The 24712-nt window shown below is 36.9% G+C and overlaps 1 protein-coding gene across 5 annotated transcripts in view; it reads left to right on the top strand.

Annotated features, from left to right (window-relative positions):
• ZFAND6 (zinc finger AN1-type containing 6) overlaps window positions 1-24712 on the top strand; it is a 97376-nt gene that overhangs the window by 54393 nt on the left and 18271 nt on the right. For 4 of the 5 annotated variants that reach the window (XM_078151116.1, XM_078151117.1, XM_078151118.1 and 1 more), the window contains one exon: window positions 14889-15022. The gene's annotated coding sequence lies outside the window, so the exon portion shown is untranslated. Of the gene's footprint in view, window positions 1-14098; window positions 14282-14888; window positions 15023-24712 lie in introns of those variants that run through there. The other variant, XM_020965824.2, reaches the window with a different exon arrangement.

Here is a 24712-nt window from a genome sequence, read left to right as displayed (position 1 = left end):
ATATTTTTGTGGATATAGATCCTTTTCTTTTTTCTTTGATCTTTTTGAGATATAGATCTAGCAGTGATGCTGCTGATATACCCTTTGGGTATAGTTCCACCTACTCTGTAGAATGGTTGGATCAATTCACAACTCCATCAATAGTGCATTAGTATCCTTATTTTTCCATATCCCCTCCAATATTTGTCATTTTCATTTTCTGTCATATTAGCCAGTTTTATAGGTGTGAGGTGGTACCTTAGAGTTGTTTTAATTTGCATTTCTCTAATCAATAGTAATTTAGAGCCATTTCTTCATATGACTATAGATAGCTTTGATTTCTTCTGCCTGTTCATAGCCTTTGACCATTTAACAATTAGGGAATAACTTGTATTCATATAAATTTGACTCAGTTCTCTATATATTTGAGAAATGATGCCTTTATCAGAGAAACTTGCTGTAAAATTCCCTTCTCCTCAGTTTCCTGCTTTCCTTCTAATCTTGACCGCACTGATTTTGTTTGTGCAAAAACTTTTTAATGTAATATAATCAAATTATCCATTTTACATTCCATAATGTTTTCTTTCTCTTCTTTAGTCAGCAGTCTACTTTTAGAAAGGTTACTTGTTTTTTTCTTTCCCTTGAACAATTTTGACATTTACTCTAAAGTCAAAAGAATTTGCTTTGCTGTTATTTTAATAGCTGTCAAATTTCTCTGGCTTCACTTCTTGTATATGTTATTATTGTCAGGTTGTATGCCACTATACAAAACTGTAAAACTGGAAAAGAGATTTAAAAATGTTTCAAAATTAGTTTAGTTCAGGTTGCCAGAATTGATTTAAGTATTTCTCTTCCTCACCAGAGTTTGATTGAGACAACATATAATAAGACCTGGAGAAAAAGCAGTAATGCATTTGAATGTATTTCTTTATTTCTTGTGTGTGTGTGTGTGTGTGTGTGTGTGTGAGTGTGTGTGTGTGTGTAAATTTTTTTTGGGAAGGCAAGTGACTTGCTTAGGGTCACACAGCTACTAAGTGTCAAGTGTCTGGTCTGAGATCAGATTTGAACTCCTCCTGACAACAGGGCTGGTGCTGTATTCACTGCACCACCTAGCTGCCCCATTGAATGTATTTCTTTCTGAAGCTTTTGTGATTCTCTACTGGTTTCAAGGAGACAGATTCCAGTATCATGATATCACAAGTTTTAGGGCTGGGAGGTACTTTAGACATCACCTAGTCAGACTCCTTTCTTTCTGGTGGCCTTGTAGCACAGCTCAGTTGGACCCATGGTGGCACTATTACTTGGAGTTGTACAAATCAGCTTTTTTAATATGACCCTTACTGACCTAGGCAGTATCAGAGGCATTACCACCCCACCAGTTCCAGTCTATTAAATGTTTGCTTCAAATATTCTCTCTGGGCTGTGTGTCATATAATGGCTAGAGTACCAGACCTGGACTCAGGAAGACTCAGTGAGTTCGAATCTGATCTCAGACACTTATTAGCTGGGTGACCCTGGGCAAGTCACTTAAACCTATTACCTCAGCTTCTCATCTGTAAAATGAGCTGGAGAAGGAAATGGCAAACCACTCCAGTATCTTTTCCAAGAAACCCCAAATGGGGTCACAAAGAGTCAGACATGACTGAAATGACTAAACAACAACAAAAGAACCTCAGGCTTCTAGCATAACCCCTTAATTTTACCAATAAAGAAACTGAGGCTCAGACAGATGAGGTGAAAAAGGTTGAACAGGTAATTATAGGAAAAGTCCGGGACTAAAACTAAGGTCTTCTGTCCCTCAGACCTGTGTGTTCTTGCTTTGTAAGAGATGACTGATGTGCTGAGTAGAGAGCCGGCCTTTGTGTCAGAAAGACCTGTGTTCAAATACTGTTTATATCCATATTGGCTGTATGACCCTGGGCAAGCCATTTGATTCCTCAGGGGCCCCAAACATTTTCTTAAAACTCTTTAAGTTGCAGATCCAGCTGTGGATCTACATTGATGGAGAGAAGAAGCTCTCACTAGAAGCTCCTTCCAAAGATCGAATCACAAGTGGTGTGAGTATATACCCACATACATATAAAGTATCTTTTAAATAGTTACATTGAAAACTCTCATTTATATCCAGGAATTCGCTAGTTACATTCTAACTTTTTAAAGTTTGTTTATGGTTTTACTAATTTGAAAGTAGTATTTGTTCAGTTCCCTTGTCTTAAGTTAAGAAACATTTGCTCTTAAAGTTATAAGAACTTTAAGTTCTTATTTTATTGCTTTTTACATAGAATCATTTTTTCTTTAATATACAATCTTGGATATTTGTAGGTTTTTACAATAGCGTGATAGATATGTGTGTTAGTTGGCAAGCTATGTAGTTCAGTGGCTAGATCAAGGGGCTGGAAATCAGGGAGACCTGAGTTCAGTGTCGCCTCAGGCACTTAATAGCTGTTTGACTCTAGGCAACTTATTTTGCCAAAGATGAGGATAATAATGGCACTACCTCCTAAAGTTGTAAAGATCAAATGAGATAATAATTATGAAGCACTTAGTACAGTACCTGGCACATAATAAGCACTATGAAGATGTTGTTGTTATGGGACTATTTTAGATTTAGAGCTATTTTCAGTTCTTTTTTTTTCCTGAATATAAATACTAGGTTTTCTTCACAGTTGTCCTGTGAATATTTATGTTCTAAATGGTTAGTTTTAAATCATGGAGAGGTTAATTTGTTGATTCACTGGTCTCTTCATACACAATGTTTATACACAACTTGATAAACGTTTGTTTTGATTTAACACCCTCTCCCAAAGAAATAATTATAGTCAGCATTATATATATTATATGTAATAAATGTGCTGTATCATGTATATCATTATAATCTAATATATAATTTACATTACATATTATGATGTGTATAATGTTATGTTACATAGCTTTGTAAACAGTAAGGTTAAAAATTAGAAGTTTGTGTGATAACTAAATTTGGAATTGATGTCAGCTGCATTTTGGTAATGTTTTTAAAAACTGCGTTTTTCAGAGGAAATAGGCATGCATAGCTGTATATTTTTAAAACCAAGAACTTAAATGTCATATAATTATTCAATTAGTTTATGTATCAGCAAGTCCAGTGGGTTTATTTTTTCCTTTATCAGCTGCATTTGAACTTCATGACAGGAAAAGCCTAATGCAAACAATAGGAAAATGAGAGGTTCTGATCCCGTTTTTTTACCATAAACTAGCTATTGTGACCTTGAGAAATTCGCTTTTCACTTTCCCATTTCTGTACACTAAAGGAGTTAGACTAAAGCCCTTAGACCTTTCCAGCTCTGGAATTCTGTAATGACTTAGATAATTTAGATATATGCCTTTCAAGTGTTTAAGAGACAGGAAAAGAGTCCTTTTAAGGAAATGTATGAAAGGAATATCGATTTAGCATTCCCTTTGACGTGAAAGTAGTGGAACAAAGTAAGAAATTGGAGGGTATATAGCTGGGTTTTAAATTAGATGGATTTTTTTGGGGGGGGGTCTGGGTGTGTGGGCTAGATGGAAGTGTTGGGGATCCTAAATCTTTATGGCCCGGTTATAATTAGTAGGATCAAGTTCATCCCATATATATACATTTGGAGAAATCCTTTCTTTTGGAATATAATTCCATTATGTTTTACTAGACAGAAACAGTATACTTTAAAAGTCCAGTGTCTCTTTCCAAAGACATTGAGCAGGAAGGTCAGCAGATGAATTGAAAATAGTTACAGGCCCTGCAAATGATGACAGTTTTCAAACCAGTCTTTATATGTGGAGAGGAAAACACTATTGATGATCTGAGTGATCCTACTTGTTGAGATTATGGTCATTAATTCAGTTCAATAAACATTTATTAAGTATCTGTGATGTGCCAGTCACTGTGCTTAAACACTGGGGATACAAAAAAGAGGCAGAAGACAGCCACTGACCTCAAGGAGCTTAAAATCTAATAGGGAAGATGAATATGAACCTATATTTTTTATATCTATGTATATATATTATACATATATATATGTGTAACTCAAGCTATATACAGGATGAATAGACAATAATTAACAGAGGGAAGGCATTAGCATAATCGTTAAACATAGTAAACTATTATATATATGGTATAAACAAGTGGTAGTGTCTTTGAGCAAACACCAAATATTTGTGTGTTTAGGTAAGGAGGAATGAGAGCCCACAAAGTTGGTTTCATACAGTGAGGCTAAAGATATTTGGCCCTTTGAGTGTCTGAACTTTGGAGTTTGTTTCAGAATCTTAGGTTTAAACATAGGTTTAAAATAAATCAGAACATAGGTTTAAAATAATTAAATATTTGTTGAACATTTAACAAGTTTCTATCAGCCTGTGATATGAGAAATATGAGGAATTACAAAATGCAGTCTTTGCCCTTAGAATTTTATAATCTGACTAGGGAGACAAGTTGCAGGCTTTTGAAACAATTAGAGAATAACTTAAGTGTATGTTATGAGCTATACATGCAAAAGCAGTTCAGATAGAGGAGAAATCATAGGTAACTAGAAGGTAAAAATAGAGACTTTTCTGGAGGAAGGAGGCTTGTGGCAACAGTGGGAGCTAAGTCTTGGAGGCAAGAATGGATATGGTTATGTCAGAGTGACCTGAGTAAACAGAAGGGTTTATATTAAAATGTTACACTTTTAGATTTTATTATAGAAATTACTTAGATTTTTATTACAGAAAAGTATATTATTATAAAAAATTAAATAATTATGACAAATAACACTGGACCATAATTATGGAGAGCATTAAAAACTATGTATAGAAGTTGAGTTTTAGTGTAATTGGTAATAGGGAATTACATAATTCTTTGAGCAGGAAGTGATGAAAGTAGCTTTAGAATGTTTAGGGCAGAGGTATGTAGAATGAATTGCAGGATGAAGGAAGGGGGAGAGACCTAAGTGTATTGCTATAATCTGTATGAAGTGAATAGGGCCTATATATTAGGTTGCTAGTTGGAATTACAAAGAAGAAAGGACAAAGGAAAAGAAAATGAGTAGACCTTAGTGACAGAATGGATATAGAGGACAGAAAGGGAGAGAAAACGAATCAGAAATGATGCCAAGATTTCCAGCCTGGAAGGCTGGTGAGATCATCATAGAGATATTAATGTGTTTATAAAGAGACACTAGTTTAGGGGAGAGCACTGAGCATAGTATCTAATGCCTAGCATAGCACAGAGCGGTGCACATAATGGATACTTAGTTTTTTGTGGGGGATGGAAGGGTATCTGGATTGAATAATGAGACATGTTTTGTACATGTCCTGAAGAAGAGGGGAATGTTTCTCGCCAGTAGGTTACTGATTAGCTTTATAAAGTAGCAGATAAATGTCTTTCTAGGGGCTAGAGGAGCAAAGATGTATCGAGCAGAATAAGGGGATGGGAATTATGAGGGAACTTATTTTGTGGGTAGCCTCAATCTTTTCTAGAAACTGGAGAATGAGGACATTTATAGAAAGTGAGGGTATTGGGCATTTAAGGAATTTAGAGTAATTCTTAGATTGCTGTGTATGTATTTGATACTCCAAAACAATTGAATACATGTATAAGAATTGCTGATTCTTAGCAAGAGCCAGCTTTAATGTGTAATTGACCACTTCTTTACCTAAGGGCAGAATTAGAGAAAGCATGTATGCTGAAGTTTCCAGAAATAATAGTAAGATACAGGGTAAAGGGAAAAAAAACCAAACTGTGAGCCAAGTGTTAGAGTCATGTAGGGAAGAAATTAATGAAGCCTTGGAAGCAGTGATAATTTCGATCAGTAGTGTGGTGGATAATGGTCACGTGCATAGATAGCTGTATAGAATCAAAAATATCTCCACACTTATGTTGCTAAAAAAATTAATGTACCTAATATAACTCAGGCTCTATCCTGTGCAGCCCCTTCTGGGCTCTTGTGTTTTCTTCAATGTGAACTTCAAAAAAAGATAGGGGAGGGATCAGCTCCTGCCACCCCCACCCCACCCCCTCCAGTGGATTTCCTCATCTAGCACAGTGGTGGAGCTATAGGATACTTCTCTATAATTGAGTCTCTTTTTTTGTTCTTTCAGAGGAAGCAGGAATTCTGTGCCCTTCAACTTTACCTTACCAAACTCTTTTTCTTTTCTTTTCCAAGAATATGCAGTAACTTTAGGCTACTTTCATACTGTCTTCAGATTTTTCTATCCAGGTATCCCACCTAAGCCCTGTCTTTTCCTCTGAAGTTTTCCCACATTTTACAATGTCTATTACACTTCTTTCCTGTAACTTCATTAAAACCCTGATTAATAATAATAATAATTAGCATTTATATAGTACTTACTATGTGCCAGGCACTGTGCTAAGTGCTTTATAAATATCTCATTTGATCCTCACAATATTCTTATATCTCCATTTTTATAGATGAGGAAACTGAGGCAAACAGAGGTTGAGTTACTGGCCCAAGGTCACACAGCTAGTAAGTGTCTGAGATTTGAACTCAGGTCTTCTGATTCCTGCTCTATCCACTTTCCACCTAGCTAGCTACCTGTTGATTCTGTCAGTACTATTGGTCTCAGTTTGATGTGAGGGAAAGTATTCTAATTAAATTTATTTTGCTTGGCACTTATGTGTAAAACACCGTGTCAAGTGCCAAGGCTATAAATGGAAAAGTCAGAAGACCCCTGTTCTCAAGGACCTCACATTTTAATGTATTGTCTATACATGGAAAATTTCAGCTGCAAATTAGGTAAAAGATTCTTGGGGTGCAGTGGCAAAACCAGATGGTAATGCCTCTTTTTTATTGTCATTTCCACAGATAAAAGCATATCAAGTTTCTGATCTGGTGTTGAATCATCTTTACAGTGTCAAGGACTTTGACAAGAACTTTCTTTTCTTCCAAATGTTCTTGTATTCAGAGTTCTGAGTTGTCCCCATCAGAGTCTGAGAGAAGATGGTGAAGGTGGAAGTGGTGGTAACATCTTCACTTCCAGACCCAGCTCCTTACTCTTTTACTTGGTTTTCTTGGAGGTTAGGATGTGTGATTCACTCCAAGTTATCTGTTTACTACACTAAAATAGACTTGACAGTCAACCACAACCTTTTATTAAACACTTACAATGTGCCAAGTACTGTGCAGGAATATAGAAATAAGTAAAAAGACTGTCTCTGCGCTCAGGGAGCTTACATTCTAATGGAGAAAGATAATACATAAAGGAAAGCTAGAAGTCAGGTGGTGGCATTGTGGGCAGAAGGCAGCCTTGTGGTAGAGAAAGTCCAGAGGATCAGGGCTGGAGCTTGGGGAAGGAATGAAGACATTGTTGGCCTGGGTTCCTTCCTTAAAATGGAAGATCTGAGAGGAACTAGCCAATCTGAGGAAGGGATTACAGGGGCAGAGTGTGTGATGTCCAGGGGTGAAGTGAACTTCAGCTTGAGGAGGATAGTGCCACCTTTTTCCCTTGGCTCTCAACCTTGAGTAATTGGTCTCCAGGCTGAGTTCTGTTGTATTGAGCTGATTTGAATATTAAGAACAAGTAGGAGAAGGGGTAATGGAAAGGGGTAATGGGAGACACATCAATTTCTATTTTTTAATTTTGTTTTAACACATTTTATTGTATCTTATGTTTTTATATAATCTTCATTTCCCATTATATCACTCTTTTACATCCTCCCAGAGAGCCCTAAGAAAAAATGAATGAAAAAATACAGAGAGGGAAAAGTAAATTCAGTAAAACTAACCATAATATTGGAATATCTGAAGTTAAATACAGTGTCCCACACCCATAGTCCCTACTTTTATAAAGAAACTTTGGAAGGAATGTCTTCTCGCATCTCTTCTTTGGGGTCAAGATTAGTTATAATTTTGCAGCATTCAGTTCCAGTTTTTTTTTTATTCTCTCTGTTTACATTTCTGTTGTTCCTGTGTATGTAGTCTTCCTGGTTCTCTTTATTTCACTTTCTTTCAATTTGTATAAATCTTTTCCATGCTTCTAGTATTGTCTTTATGAGGAAAAACTGAATTGAAATAGCTTTTTTGATCAAGAAAGTAATTTGATGTGTTGGCTTTGAAAAATTCAATTCGTCCAACAATTATTAAGCACTTATTGTTAGTTCAGTGTGTTGTACAAAGACAAATAATGATCCCTACCCTGAAGGAATTTAATATTTTATTGGAGGGACACAACAAGTACACAAATAGTACTGTACAAAATAATTGAATAAAGAAATGAACACTACCAATTGAGGGGAGGAGAGGATGAGGTGGGTATCAGGAACGAATTCTGAGAGGAGATGATGAGTGTATCATATCAGATAGGCAGAAAGTTAGTGAAAATCTGTGGAGGTGGGAGATGGAATGAGCCAAATTCAGAGAGTAGCTAGCTATCCAATTTGGCTAGAACATAAAGTGAATGAAGAGGGAAGTAAAGGGAAGTACTAAGTAATAAGGTGACGATGATGCCTGACAGAAATAGGGAGTTTGAAGGGAATTGGGGGGTTAGAAGAGAAAAATGTTGATATATGTTTTGGAAAGAACTTGTTATCTTTTGAAACAAAAGTGGCTTAGGTAGCCTGTTTTGGTGAGGTTCTGTGTATATAGAACCAGATGTAAAACAGTCTTGGATTGCATGTTGGCATGTCGGATATTTTCTAGAATCTATTTATTTGGCGCAGGGGATAGAGCACCGGCCCTGAAGTTGGGAGGACCTGAGTTCAAATCTGACCTCAGACCAAACACTTGACACTTACTAGCTGTGTAACGCTGGACAAGTCACTTAACCCCAATTGCCTTAAAAAAAAGAAAGAAAGAAATAGAATTTACTTATTAAATGGACTCCAAAAAACTTTCCTATAAAATCAAAGGTACCTGAAAGGAACATCGTATCATTAGTTCTCTGTATTCTATAACCATATACTTTTTGTGTTAAAAGGGTACTTACAAAGTCATAATTTGATGGATTCAGTGTATACATTACTTAAATATCAAAGTGCTTAATAAAATTTGCCAATCAGCACAGGAGGAACCATCCTTAAATAATCTGGTATTTTAACTTTATTAGAATTTGGTTATTAATTTCACCAAATTAAAAAAAAAAGCCCCAGTATTTTTCATGATTCTTTTGGGAAAACTGGCAAAATAGAAAAGGAAGTTCTTTTGTAACTTTACATGGACTTAGTCGCATATAATTTTGAAGGCTTATTGCATTAATTTGGGGGAACATGTTGGAAACCATTCCTTATGCTGTCAATCAGTAAAGATTTTCCCCCCTGCTCCCCAAGTAGAAACTTAATTTAAGAATGTCTACTAACAATAATTGTTGGCTATGTGGGTGGGAATTGCTGTTACATAGCCAACTGTCTTTGTAGTCTGTATACTTGTTCAAATTTTAAAAAATTTGTGGTTGCATTGTCTTTTTGCAGCAACTGTTAAACTGTAAATCATCATCTTGTGGTTGTTACCTTTGTCAGCCATGTCATATAACAGACAGATCTGTCCATCACTGTTAACCTGGACTATTGCTAATATTTATACAAGTTTTCACAGAGACACAAATGTGAGTTCTTTAAAGTATTTCTCTGGCTCCCTTGCTTTCATGGGCTGCCTTGAGCTTACCAAAGAACAGCTGTTCTACTTGGGTGTCCAGCTTTAGTTCTGTATCTATTCTCTAAACATCTCCAGTCTAAAGAATCTTTTGTAGTAGTAGTACTGGCTTACATTTACAGAATGCTGTACTTTCTGATTTCATCCTCAACATGATCTCATGAAATAGATAGTGCAAGTATTATCCCTATTTTACAAGTAGAAGAAACTACGGTTAGAAAGGTAAAATGATTTGCCCAAAGTCACAGTACTTAGTGACAAGCCTGGGGTTCAAATGTAGGGCTAGTTCCAAATCTAATGCTCTTTGCATTGTATTGTACTCTCAAACCTGCTGCTTTCCAGAATTTTATTTTCAGTCATCATGACCTGTTTGACAAACAACTCAAGGCTTCAGATTTTGCTGAAGACTTTGCACAAAAAATTGGACACAGACCCTTCTTTTATATACTTTCAATGTAATCTGGAGTTTGGTACTTCATCCTTTGAGGAATTTTTCCTAACAGCATCAGCAACATTTGGATATAATTTTGAAGTCTACAAAACATCTTAATCATAATACTCTGGTGAATTAGGTAGCATATATTTATTGTCATTTTATAGCTGAAAATCCTGAGGCTCCAAGAAGTGAATAGGCTATAGGAAAACTTTCACAGAAATGGATTAACAATGTAAACCATGATATGCATTTGGATGGAAATCTTATAGAACTGGTCTGTTAATACGTATATCTTGGACACACACCTCAAATGAATAACATGCTTGTTCCAGAAAAGAAGAAAGTAAACTAGGTTGAAATTGGGGAATGATGTAACACTTTCAAAGACCTCAAACTTCTTTATGAAACAAAAACTCATCTTTTTAACACTGTTGTTCTTCCCACAGTGCTACATGGCTTGAAAATAGAATAATGTAATCTTTCAAGAGATACACATAATGGCTATAGACTATAGAATTTTACCTAAGGTGAATTTTCATGTGAGGGGCAGAATTTTAGAAGTATCACGAAAGAGAAATATGTCTGGAAAAGAAAGTGGTCTGTCAGTGTAGCAAGAGGAAAGGCTAGTAGATAAACAGACCATGTGTTACATGGGTCAGCATGTAGTAATAAGAGGTCTAGATGAAGGGACCCAACATGGGGGGGTGTATAAATGAGGCATTTGTGAGAGAACATGTTAGTGCCCCTCCTCAAAAAGTTACCTGGCATACATTTTGCGTGTACTTGTATTCAAAGCTGTATGTACATGTTGCATTCCCCACTAGACTAATCTCTTTGAAGGCAGGAAACTTTTCATTTTTGTCTTTGTATTTCCCCAGTTGACAAACATTTATGAATTCTGTATGTGCTAGTCACTATACTGGGGTGTTGGGAATACAGATATAAAAAATGTAAGCTACACTTGAAGAGTTTACATTCTGCTGGGACAGATAACATGTACATGTATAAGTAAGTACAGAATCAATGCAAGATAGTTAAGGACAGAAGGTATTGGAACTTCTTAATTGGGGTGGGTAGGAGCTTAGCACATCGGGAATGATTCGAGGAGATGATATTCCTTGAGCTGAATCTTGAAACCTGGGATTCAAAGGAGCATTCCAGGCCTAGGGGACACCCTGCAAAGGCACAGAAATCGGAGTTAATGGAATGTCGTGTGTGTGAAGAACACAAAGGCCATTTTGGTGTGCTATAGAGTACTGAAATGGAAGTGCTATGTAATCAGGCTGGAAAGGTAGGTTCTGTCTGGTTTTGAAGGGTTTTAAATGTTAAACAGAAGAGTTTGTATCAGAGAGGGAGCTGCTGGATTTGGAGGAGAGGAGTGACATAGTCTGACCTATGTTTCATAAAAATCATTTTTGTAGCTCTGAAAGATGAATTCAAGAAGAAAGAGACCTGAGGCAGGGAATGAAGAAGTAAGCTGTTGCCATAGGCCAGTGGAGAGGTGTTGCTAGAGTTGTGGAGGTATAAACGATAAGATTCTGCAGTTGAATGGATATGGAAAGGAGGAAGAATGAGGAGTAAGGGAAATATGTTGTGAGCTTTAAAACCTGAGTGACTGAAAGGATTTTCCTTGACAGAAATAGTTAAGAAGGGGTGGATCTGGGGAGTTGAGCAGGTAGAATATGTTTCATTTGGGCCATGTTTAGTTTGAGTTGATGACAGGCCATTCAGTTTTAAAAGTCTAATAGGCAGTTTGTACTGTGGGACTGGATCTTAGGAGAGAGACTAGAGCAGGATATATAGATCCAGCAGCTTTTTGGCAATATAAATCATCATTAACACCTGGGGACCTGAAGAAGTCACCAAGAGAGAAGAGAAGACCTGCAGCATAGAATTGGGGAACACCTGTTGGGTTAATTAAGCTTCAAACTGCACTAAACTTTTGGGACACTATATGAACTTACACAGGAAAACAAGCCATAATAGCAAAAGGAGTTTTAAGGAGAATTGGGGGGGTGGGAAGAAAAGCGCTGGCTGAAAAAATCACAAGCTAAGAGGAAATCAGTTGGGGAATGGCTGAACAATTTATATGAATGTAATGGAATATTACTTTGCTGTTAAGAAACAGTGAAAGGCATGTGTGACTAGAGAACCTTGAGCAATATTTAACTGATGCATAGGAAAATGAGCTGAATTAGGAGAACAGTTTATACAAAAACAGTGTGGTAAAGGAAAACAACTTTAAAGACTTAGGAAGCTTGTCACTAGGGGCAGTGACCAGCTTTGTCTCCAGAAGATTTAGGATTAATCTTGTTATCTACTTTCTGACAGAAAAATTGTGAACTCCAGGTGCTGAAAGACATACATGTCTAGATATGGCTAATGAGTGACTTCTTTTGCTTCATTATGGCTGTTTGTTACAATGTGTTTTGTTTGTCCTTTCAGTTTTTAATTGGAGGGGGAGGGTAATTGTCATGATGCCCAAAAAAAGGATGACCGCTGAAACATTTTCAGAAATGCACAGAAGAAAATAGAAGGAAATTCAGAAGGAAGCATAATTAGTATAGTTTAGAAAGTAATATATAATTTTGTACTTTGAAAAGCACATAGTTTAAAATGGAGATTCACAGTTTTGTATAATACACTCGTTGTTTTTAGATGTTTATATGGAATGGATCTTTTTGGTTTTTAATAATGAAACATAAAAGTTTAAAAACTGTGCATTTATTTGATCCTGGAGATAATGGAGAAACCCTGTGGTTTCTTAGACAGGTGAGATAGACAGATATATGCTTCAGGAAAAACAGTTGAGAAAACTGTCGAGTTTGGATTGGAGTGGGGAAAGACTTAAGGCAGGGAGATTAATTAGAAGTCTGTTGCAGTAGTTCGGGTGAGAGGTGTTGAAGGCCTGAATTAGTTAATGAGTGGGATAAGAGGATGTATGCTAGAGATGTTGTGACAAATAGATACAACAAAATTGGGCAAATTAATTGGATATATGAGAATGAAGAGTTGAGGATGACACAAAGTTGTGCACCTTGATGACCAGGAGGATGTAGTACCCTGGACAGTAATAGGAAAATTTTGAAAGAGTAAAAGGAGAGATTCCTGGGGAAAGATTTCTGTTTTAGACTTACTGAATCTGAGAAGCTTACTGGACATTACAGTTGGAAATGTCCAATAGGCAGTTGGTGATAAGTATTAGAATTCAAGAGAGAGACTGGGACTGGGTATATAGATCTGGGAATTACCTGCATAGAAATGGTATTTGAATTCACGGGAGCCAATGAGAGAAAAGGAGAAGAGGGTCCCAGTACAGAGCCTTGGAACATGCATAGTTATTGGTTGAAGGTCTACTCAAAGAGACTGAGAAGAAGCAGTTAGGTAGGAGAATCAGAAGATATAGTCCTGAAAATCTAGAGGGAACAGTATCTAAGTGAAGAAGGTAGTCTATAGTGTCAAATGCTACAAAGTGGTCAAAAAGAATGATGATTAAGAAAAAGTCACTGGATTTGGTAGCTAAGAGATCATTGGTAATTTTGTAGAGAAAACCACATCTTATTGCCATTATTTTTATAAATTGAAGTGATGCTGGCTATATGCTTTGCTGTTAGAAGAAATTTGGCTTTATTGTTAAACTGCTAGACATAATAAATAATCAGCAAGTGTTTAGTAATGGCTTTATAAATAATTGTTAATTGATCACTTCCATTTGGCACCTTGTGTGTAAAGGATATCAAATAATCCATTTATCTTTTTTGGATGACACAGTAACTGTGGAATCTTTTCACCAGAATAAATATATTCCTATGTTGTTGTTGCTCAGTTGTTTTTCTATTATCTGTCTCTTTGTGGCCCCATTTGGGGTTTTCCAGATACTGGAGTGGGTTGCCATTTCCTTCTCCAGCTCATTTTACAAGAGAGGAAACTGAGGCAAACAAGGTGAAGTGACTTTCCTGGGCTCACCCAACTAGTAAGTGTCTGAGGCTAAATTTGAACTCAGGAGGATGAATCTTTTTTTCTTTTTTTTTGGCTAGGCAGTGGGGTTAAGTGACTTGTCCAGGGTCACACCGCTAGTAAGTGTTATGTGGCTGAGGCCGGATTTGAACTGAGGCCCTCCTGAATCCAGGGCCAGTGCTCTATCCGCTGCGCCACCTAGCTGTCCCAGGAGGATGAATCTTCCTAACTTCAGGCCCAGCACTTTTCTGCTTCACCATCTTAGCTGCCTGTACTATTCCTATGTAGGCCTGCTTAAATATTGAATCAAGTAAGTAATAATATTCCTAAGTTTCAGGTGCATTCTGCTTAGAGTTTTAGAAATCCCACAACTAATAGCTCACATGTTTGAGTTTTTCCCATATTACTTGATTGCACTAGGCCATGTCAGAACTAACTGGGAATATGAGTGTCCCTTCTCCAGTACAGTCTTTCCTTTGTACCTTGTTCAGCAGTAGGTAGCTGCTGTGTCCTTATACGTGGAACATGATATCAAATATGCTGCTATGGCTTTGGGGTCTTTACTACAAACTTGATAGCAGGGTGGAGAAGGGAAAAGGAAGTTATTTTCCTAATTATAAAATGAGCTTTTGTTTTGTTTTTGTTTTGGCTAGGCAGTGGGGTTAAGTGACTTGCCCAAGGTCACACAGCTAGTAAGTGTCAAGTGTCTGAGACCACATCCTTCCGACTCCAGGGCTGGTGCTTTTTCCATTGCGCCACCAAGCTGCCCCATAAAATGAGCTTTAATGTTCTCATATACTTTGTGTGATTGTGACCTAAGATTTAGGGAATGAGTTGATTATCATTGAGTAAGGGGGGGAAAATTAATAATGAGTCTTCTACCCATGTCAGCCAGATGTAAATCTTTTGTCTTTCAGCCCAAGTTGCAGAAGGAAAGACAGCCTGACATAGGGAAGTGGGGACAGCTACACAGAGAGAGAACTGCAAGACATCCTCAGTACAGTAGAAGGCCTGTACTCCAGATCCAAAATCCCTATACTTTTTCACCAGAGTGAGTAATGTCTTTCCCTCCTTTGTTAAAGCAAAGTATTTTTGTTTATCGTTACAATATTCCTTAGCTGTTTCTATTACAGGTTTTCCTTTCTTTCACCTCAACAGATAATTTCTTGCCCTCTGGATCATCCTTCTTTTCCCCCATAACACATCTGTCTCTGTGTCTCTCTGTCTCTCTCTTTCTCACTCTCTTTCTCTCTGCCTATCTCTGTCCCATGTGAAACTTTAACACGAAATGAGTTGCTGGCAAACATCTGTGGTTATTTTCCTTTAAAAAGACGTTATTACTCTGCTCTCTTCTGGCTTCAAGAGGCTACTGCACATCATAAGTTGTCAAATAAGTCACTACTTAATTGGTTAATTTGTATCAGAAAAAATGTGACTCCTATACATAATAAACAGTGTGATTATAATCTTCAAATTTAAAGTAACTTCTAGTTTAGCTTTCCTAACATGCCTACTACCAGTTTTCCCTTGTTCTCTGGAAGATCACATTGTAGAAAAGTCTGTTTGGATACCAAATTGAAAAGAAGAGATCAGTTTTACCACAAGGTATTCTAGTCTTATAATTAAAACAATTTCCCATCCTATTTTCTCCAGGAAAAACACAAGTAGTAGTAGTTAGTATAATCTGCATTTTTAACTGTTTGCCTACCAGTCAGTAATCCTTCTATTTAGATAGACATCTACCTGTACAGTTGAATTCTTAAGATATAAGCAGAGGAATATGTGCTAGTTTTCTTTTGATTAATTTGTCTAAAGAGGAAAGGCTTTTGCTCTTATAAGTAAGATGAAAACTTAAATGTTTTTATAATTGAAATAAAAAAGGACTTTATTTCAAACATGACATTAGCACTAATCTCATTTTTCATTCAGTGAATATTAATGGAATACTTAAGATGGACAAGCATGGTGGGAATTTCTTTGTTGGGGAGTACAAAGGAAGTAAGTCTTGTTCTCAAGTATCTTATAATGTAATTGGAACAATAAAACATATGCTTTCATTTAGCAAACATTTATTAAACACCTTTGTGCAAGCTATTCTGCAATCTGGAAATAGAATCATAAATAAGAAAGGTCCTTGCCTTCATGGAAGTTTTACTTTAAATAGAAACATACAGATGTTAAGTAACCATGCAAGGTACATCATAAGGTGCCACATGTGAGTGGTGTAGACTGCATTTGGTTTCGACCTGCAGTTTTAGAAGTTCTGAAGGGGTCTAGAGTGGAAAAAGTTTAAGAAGCCCTGATAGACGACTTTTTTCAGATGGATCTGTGATTTCATAGATTTTTGAATTACCCTCCATTGATGCAAATAAAAACCCATCTATACCTGCTCATCCTGGGTAACTTTGGTCTATGTTTTCCTGTAAATTCACCACTGTGGGTGAAGTGTCTGTCTTTCCTTCACCTGATAACTACAAAAATACTAGTGTGGGAGCAGCTAGGTGGCACCGGCCCTAGAGTCAGAAAGTACTGAATTCAAATCTGGCTTCAGATACTTGATACTTACTAGTTGTGTGACCCTGCACAAGTCACTTAACCCCATTGCCTAGCAAAAAAAACCCAAAACCAAAATATGAGTGTGTACAACCATGACTACAGGGATTCAGGTGGAGGATACCAGAATGAGCTTATGCTGTCATAAGCTTTACTTACAAGGTAAAAGTCTCGGAATTTCAGGCAGCTAGGTGGCGCAGCGGATGGAACTCCGACCTTGAAGTCAGGAGGACCCGAGTTCAAATCTGGCCTCAGACCAAACACTTGACACTTACTAGCTGTATAAGTAAGATGTATAGAATGGATTTAAGCAAGGTGAGGCTGAAGATAGGAAAACCAGTGATGGCATCAGTTGATAGTGGGTTAGCCTATAGTAATAGTCATTCTGAACATAGGTGGGGGGATGATGTCAAGGAAGAATTGCTAGAAACTAGAGATGGCAAAGAGAAGTAGCTGTAGTTAAAAGGTATTTGTATACTAATTGTCATCTCTCGTATGTTCCTCTTGAAAGTACATGGCATATGGAGTCAGGAAGAGGGATTGAATCTCAGCTCTGCTATTTACTTCTTGTGTGACTTTGAGCAAGACATTTAATCTCCCTGGGCCCTTAGTTTTCTCCTTTGTAAAATGAGGGAGTTGTACCTTCAAGGAGACCTCCAAGGTCCCTTCAAGCTCTGTATTTATGATCCTAAATTATAAATTTTAAAGCATTTTTTGTAAAGACATTTGAATTTTCTTTTTAATATCATCCTAAATCATACTTGAAATGAGCTAATGGTTGTGACTCAAGAAATAAAAAAGTTAGAGTAGCAACAAATTTAACAAGCATTTATTTTCTTCAGAGTTCTAAATTCTTTAAAGCTATAAAATCACCTTAGAATAAACACAAAATTTTAAAAGTCTTTTAGCATGGAGTTTGGAAAGAAGAATATATTTTAAAACGTACAGGAGTGATGATTACTAAATCATATTATCCTTTCATTTAATGGCTGGGCAAATTAAGGCCCAGAGATATTAAGGGACTTAGCCATGTTCCTACAGATAGTGGCAGAATGAGGTCTGTATCTTTGTTCTCTTGATTTCTAGTCTCTCCCATGCTGATGAGTCATTGATTTTTTTTCCCCCTCCTTACATGTCATTATTCTTTTCCTTATTCTCCCCCCCCCCCCCCCCCCCCGGCTTTTGTAGCTATAAATACTAGGGAAAGGAATTGGACTTGAGGTTTCATTTATATAGGAAGCTTCCTCTTTTGATAAGTGGAAACCTCTGCATTTTTGCCTAGAGCAAGGGTGGGGTCAGATTTATAGAAATGTGTACTGTTGGCTATATATTGACTTAGAAAACCACATATTATCTATATTTCATTGTCTTTTTTAAAAATGTTTTGTTAAACATTTCTCAGTTACATTTTAATCTGGTTTGGGCCGCACTTGGAAGTGTTGTGGGCTGTATGTAGCTGCAGCTGCATGGACTTAGCAGCTACAGGACCTAGAGGTTCAGTGGCCTGTCCAGCCTTGCATTGCAAGATTGGTTAGGCAGAAATTGAACTTTAGTTGTATGGATTTAAAGCCAGTTCTCTATCTACTTCACCACCCTGCTTTTTAAATATAACAGGATTGCAATTAAGGACTTAAGTTCCCTTCTTATTCTCTTTTACCTAACTTCCTCCTTGGAAATGCCGGATTAAATTTCTTTGACATGATCAGTCATCCACCAAATGGTTATAACATAGGAAATGTGTTCCTTTCCTCCTTTCACATTCTACCCTATCCCTTCACTGAGGTAGCCTGATTTATGCTTAGGGGCTTGTCAATTCCATACAAGGTATTGGTCTGCTTATAATTTCCATCCTCGATACTTATTAATCTGCTTATTAATCTATTTCTTCCTACTTTATGGTCCCCCCCCCCAAAAAAAAAGCTTAGAAAAGTGCTTTTAAGTTACCAAAATTAAGAGTCATAGCCCTCTATCCCTTCACTTAGAACAAAAGAATAAACTCTGAGGCAGGCATTATCGGTGGGGCCATATCTCAGCCTCTGGTGAGAAAAGGCCAAGACCTTTCCCCTTAGAGCATTATCTTTCTCTGGACATTTGAAAGTAAAGAAGTCAAGTCAAACCAAGAGAAAGAGTTCAGCCACAAAAGGAAAAGGCTGAGACTGAGGCCTTTTAGAGGATGTCCCTAGTTCTGGTTTTATACCTGCAGCCTAGTTAAAATTTAAGGCTGCTGTTTACCACATGGTCAACAATCTGGAACCAGTTACAGAATGTCCAGAGGTGGTCCAAAGTCTCTCCAAGGTACTTCCATTATGTGTCATGACTTGGTACTAGGAGCAGGCCTCCTGTGCTTTCTTCCATATGAGAAATTGTCTCAAAGATACTCTGTGCAGATGATAGGCCCTCATTACCTTGATAAATAGAGTCACACCTGATTAGACCCTTGTGAGTAAAAATGCAGATTTGAGAATCCGTCAGATAAAGACCATAGCCCAAAATGGAGGGAGCAGATTAGATGTAGATTCTTTTTTATTCTTTTTTGATTTATCAACAATCACTTCCATAAACTTTTGAGTTTTAAATTTTTCTCCCTGTCCCTCCCCAAGACAGCACGCAATCTGATATAGGCTGTATACATATACATTCCTGTTAAACATATTTTCACATTAGTGATGTTGTAAGGAAGAATTAGAACCAATAGGAGGAACCACCAGAAAGAGGAAAGAAAACAAAACAGAAGAAAAAAAAGAGCAAATAATATGTTTCAGTCTGCATTCAAACTCCATAGTTCTTTCTTTGGATTTGGATGTGGATAGCATTTTCCATCATGAGACCTCTGGAGATGTCTTAGATCCTTGAGAAGGGCTAAATCTATCAATTTAGTCATCGTACAACGTGGCATTCTCCTGGTTCTGCTCACTTCACTCAGCATCAGTCCATCCAGGTGTTTCCCAGGTTTTTTTTGAAGTCTGCTTACTCATCATTTCTTATAGCACAATAGTATTTCATTACATTCATAGACCATAACTTGTTCAGCCATTCCCCAGTTGATGGGCATCCCCTCAATTTCCAGTTCTTTGCTACCACAAAAAGAACTGCTGTAAATGTTTTTGTACGTGTGGATCTTTTCCCCATTTTTATGATCTCTTTGGGATACAGCCCTAGAAGTGATATTGCCGAGTCTAAGGGTATGCACATTTTTATAGCCATTTGGGCATAGTTCCAAATTGCTCTGCAAAATGGTTGGATCATTTTACAGTACACCAACAATGCATTAGTGTTCCAGTTTTCCCACATCTCCAACATTTATCATTTTCCTGTTTTGTCATGTTGGCAAATCTGATAGCTGTGATATGGTACCTCAGAGTTGTTTTGATTTGCATTTCTCTACTTAATAGTATTTAGAGCATTTTCTCATATGACTATAGATGGCTTTAATTTCTTCATCTGAGAACTGCCTGTCCTTTGACCATTTATCAATTGGGGAATGACTTGTATTCTTGTAAATTTGACTTAATTCTCTATATATTTTAGAAATGAGGCCCTTATCGGAGAGATTGGTTGTAAAAATTCTTTCCCAGTTTTCTGCTTCCCTCCTGATCTTGGTTGCATTGGCTTTGTTTGTGCAAAAACTTTTCAATTTAATATAATCAAAATTATCCATTTTTGCATTTTGTATTGTTCTCTGTCTCCTGTTTGGTCATAAATATGTTTATGAAACAGGCCATAAACCTGTTCTCCATAAATCTGACAGGTAAACCATTCCTTGCTCTCCCAGTTTGCTTGTAGTATCAGCCTTTATATCTAAATCATGGACGCATTTTGACTTTATTTTGGTATATGGTGTGAGATTTTGGTCTATGTCTAGTTTCTGCCATACTCTTTTCCAGTTTTCCCACAGTATTTGTCAAATAGTGAGTTCTTTAGATGTACATTCTTAAAGGATATTCACATCCATTTAGAGTAGTTAAGATATAGAACTTCATTGAAAGCACACATTATTTGGAGGTTATTATCAAGGAAGAGTAAGTAGTTTACATCAAAAATAGGTGGTTGAAGATGGATGGAGGTATGAAAAAAAACACTGCAAAACAAAGAAAAATTTTGACATGGTTCAGATGGAGTGAATGTAGCAAAAGATGAATTTGAGAGTTCATGGAGAAGAGGACAAAATAGAGTCAATAAAGGTATACTACTATTTCAATGAAAAGCTTGTAAATTTAAGGAGGACAATGGAGATTTCATATTAGTAGATGAGTTCTTTTGTGCTTTTGAATTTAAGGCAAATGTTTAATAACTCGAAAGTCAATTTTAATAGTACTTGAAAAATGTTTTTTGAAAAGTACTGCCTCTACTTAATTTCCCCCAGAATTTCCATTCTTCAACTTCCTCCATTTCCCCTTTAACAAAATTGTCATGTCAATTTCTAGAAATCTTGTATTTTTAGTGTCAAACATGTTTTACCTTCTACAAATCTAATGTTATAGTTAAGAATATAAAAATTTTATATGAGACTGTAATCATAATTCTTATGTTTGACATAGACAATTAAAAAGTCTGTCAGTCAGCTAAAATTTATTAAGCACCTACTATGTGCCAGGCACTTTGCTGAGTGTTAGGAATAGAAAGGAATGTGTAAGACAGCCTTTACTCACCTGGAGCTCATAGTACACAGTCTCACAGATAACATGCAAAAAACAATGTGCAAACAAGTGTATGCAAGAAATTTGAAAAAACCAACAGAGAGAAGGCACTAGAATTTAAGAGGATCTGGAAAGGCTTCCTGTAGAAGATATGATTTTTAGCTAAGATTCAAAGGAAGCCAGAGGGCAGGAATGAACATTCTGAGTATAGGAAACAGCCAATGAAAATGTCTGAAGTTAGGAAATGGAATGTCTTAGTTGAGAAACATCAAGGAGGCCAGGGTCACTGGATTTCAGAGTATATGAAGGAATATAAGAAGTAAGAAGACTAGAAGGAGGAGTGGGGGTTGTGGAGGAGGAAAGGTTAGGAGGGCTTTGAACACCAAACAGAGAGTGTTAAATTTGAACCTATAGGAGATAGGGAGCCATTGGAGTTTATTGAGCCAAAGGATGATGTGGTCAGACCTGTACTTTGACAGCTTAGAGTAGACTGGAGTGGGGAGAGACTTGTGGTGGGGAGATCGCTCAACTGGCTGTTTCAGTAGATGGAGGTGTTTATACCAGGATGGTGACAGTGTTAGAGGAGACAAGGGGACTCAGGCAAAGATGCCGAGTAGATACAGTCAGTAGATTTTGCAGCAGATTGGATATGAAGATGAGAGAGTAGTTGAGGATAACATGGTGGTACCTTTAATTGTAGTAAAGAAGTTAGGATGTGAGGAGACCTGGAGAAATGGGTTAATGAGTTCAGTTGTGGGCGTGTTGAATTTAAGATGTCTATGAGAGGGGCAGCTAGCAGACACAGTGGATAGGGGACTGGCCTTGGAGTCCAGAGGACCTTAGTTCTGATTTGGTTTCAGATGCTTACTAGCTATGTAACCCTGTTGTTTGCCTCCAAAAAAAGTCTACAAGACATCTAGTCTGTGATGTCCAGTAGGCACTTAGAGATACAAGACTGTATGTCAGCAGAGAATAAGGCTGGTTAAAGTGACTTGAGAAGCATCAGCCTAGGTGAGAACTGAATTACATTGGTGCTGATAAGATCACCAGTGAAATAGTATAGAGAGAAGAGAAGAATGTGGAGGACAGAGCCTTTTTTCAAAACTCCTAGTTAGTAGGTGTGACGATGAAGATCTAACAAAGCAGGCTGAGGAATGGTCAGATACATAGGAGGAAAACCAAGTAAGCGTAGTATTATGAAAATTAGAGAAGCAGGGTGATTAACAATGGCAACAGCAAGTCAAGAAAAGGATGTGGACTGAGAAGATACCATTTAATTTGGCAGTTGAGAGTTTCACTTGAATGATGAGATTGAAATCAATGTAGAGAATGAAGAGCTTAAGAGGAAAGGAAGTAAACAGACCTTTTGTTGATAGTTTTCTTCAGGAGTTTAGCCAGAAGAGGGAGAAGAGATATAGGATTACTTATAGCTTGCCAAGGTGGATGGATCAGTTAGATTTTTTTGAGGGTGAAGGAGACAAGAACATATTTATAGAATATAGACAAATAACCAAAGCTAGTAGTAATGATAACTTGGGCAGTCTCTAGAGAAGATGGAATAGAATGGCATCATTTTTGCATGTAGAAGAGTTTGCCTTGGCAAGGAGAAAGGATCACCTTAGTATGTGAGTCAGGAGTGAAGGAGATGAAAGCAACAGTAGGCATCTGAGTGATGTGTGAGATAAGGAAGATAAGAGAAAATCTCTCACCAGCAGTTGGCTGGGTTTTTTTTGTTTGTTTTTGTTTTTTGTGGTTTTTTTATATATGAGGTTTTTTATAATATGAGGGAAGGCTGAGAGGATAGGAGATGGGGAAACCATAAAAGGATGAAAGGATTTGGAAGAACTGCTGTGGTTAAGTGGAATAATGAGTTAATTAGGGAGTGGTGAGGGTGGTACGTAAAAAGATTGCCTTGCAGCATTGAGAGCCCAGGTTAGGTTATATCAAATAAATTTGTGGTGGATCTACTCAACACCATTTCATCATCAGTAGCATATAGTAGTGTATTATGTAACTTCAAATTTATTAAAGTATTTTAAAGTAAATTTGATTTTTGTTACAAATGGAAATACAAGCAGCTGAACTTTAAGGATCCCATTGTTGATCAGTCAAGAAAGCTTTTGTTTTTTTTTAAATTAAACAGGAATTATGTGCCAGGTACTATACTCAGAAAAAAGCAAAACAGTCTCTGGCCTCAAGAAGCTTATGTTTCAAATAGGCAAGAACTCATATTAAGAAGTATTATAACAATAAAACAAGGTTATTTTTAAAAATTTTATGTCTCCTACAAAGTTCAGCAAATAGAGTACTAAGAAGAACTGGAGAAGGTGAGAGAGGAGGGAGAAGGGAGAAATTGTAAGCCAGTCGCTCTAATTGAATAAAATTATTGCCATGTAAAACTTCGTTGACTTAGTATAATTTTCTGGGATTTCAGTCTTGAGTAGTTTCTGCTTCTTTCAGTACTTTGCTTTCATCTGTTGGACATGAGAATTGAACATTTGTCTGGATTGAGACAAATTTCCCTGGCCTTTTATATATTGATATTGGTGTAGTGGAAGTACTTCTAAATAGAGACATATTTCTTTCACATGCTACCTAAAATGTAGGGATTTGAACTAGGCAAAAGGCTAAGAGTCAAAAACTGTTAAACAAAGATTATAGGATGTGCTTTACTGAATTTCTAGCCTATCACATGAACTTTTAGTATTTTACAGCAGTTGATAGTACCTTTCCATGTCAAGTCTTTGTATGTTGTTTGAATTTTAACCCAGTGAACTGTAGTGAGGATGCTACTATTAAGTAATATTTTTTCCTTTGATTCTTTGACTCAAAAGACTTGAAGCAGTAGATTGTAGGTAATTATCCAAGAAAAAAATCTTCCTAAGGTGTAGTTTGGGGGTTTTCTTGTTTGTATTTTGTTTTTAAATCAGTTATGCCTATGAAATTAAGTGTTATCCGAGAAGTACTTGCAAGAAATTTTCTTGGATAATCTTTATAGCACATAGGTGGCTTGGATGATGATGGCGTTAGAAGGGCTGACCCAGAAAATAACCAGAAAATAATTTACCTCCATCTAGAGTCTCTGCCTTTGTTACATAGCTTCTCTCTGCCTTGCCTGGATTGTCCAGGCATTTGGACCAGCTGCTGTTTTCAGATTGTTTAAACTCATTGATTCAGGATTTCAGGGGAACATAAAATTACTTCCCTTGCAGCTGCTAGGATGTAGGACTTCTCACTACTATTCCTAACTGTTGTACCTCAGGGATCTAGAAGTCAAACGTCAGAAGTGATGTGAATTGATAGAGGAAGTTTCTTCACCTGGTAGTTACTTAAACCCTATTCCAGTAAAATTACAGGTCTAGCACCTATTCCTAGCCTAAAGTGTAGGTAATCATATGTGAACATTTTCCTGTTTGTTCCAAAGAATTTCATAATTTTGAATTTTCAAAATTAACTTCTCCCTCATATCTTAGTTTTACTTTAGCATAAATTTATCTTTAGCTATGACTATCAGCGTACGAATTTTTTTAAGGATCCATGTAAGAATTTTT

This window comes from Phascolarctos cinereus, unplaced genomic scaffold (genome assembly GCF_003287225.1).
Source record: "Phascolarctos cinereus isolate Bilbo 61053 unplaced genomic scaffold, phaCin_HiC Scaffold_3;HRSCAF=262, whole genome shotgun sequence".
Lineage (NCBI taxonomy): Eukaryota > Metazoa > Chordata > Mammalia > Diprotodontia > Phascolarctidae > Phascolarctos > Phascolarctos cinereus.
Note: the sequence above shows the minus strand (reverse complement) of the source record. Positions and strands in the feature narration are given on the sequence as shown.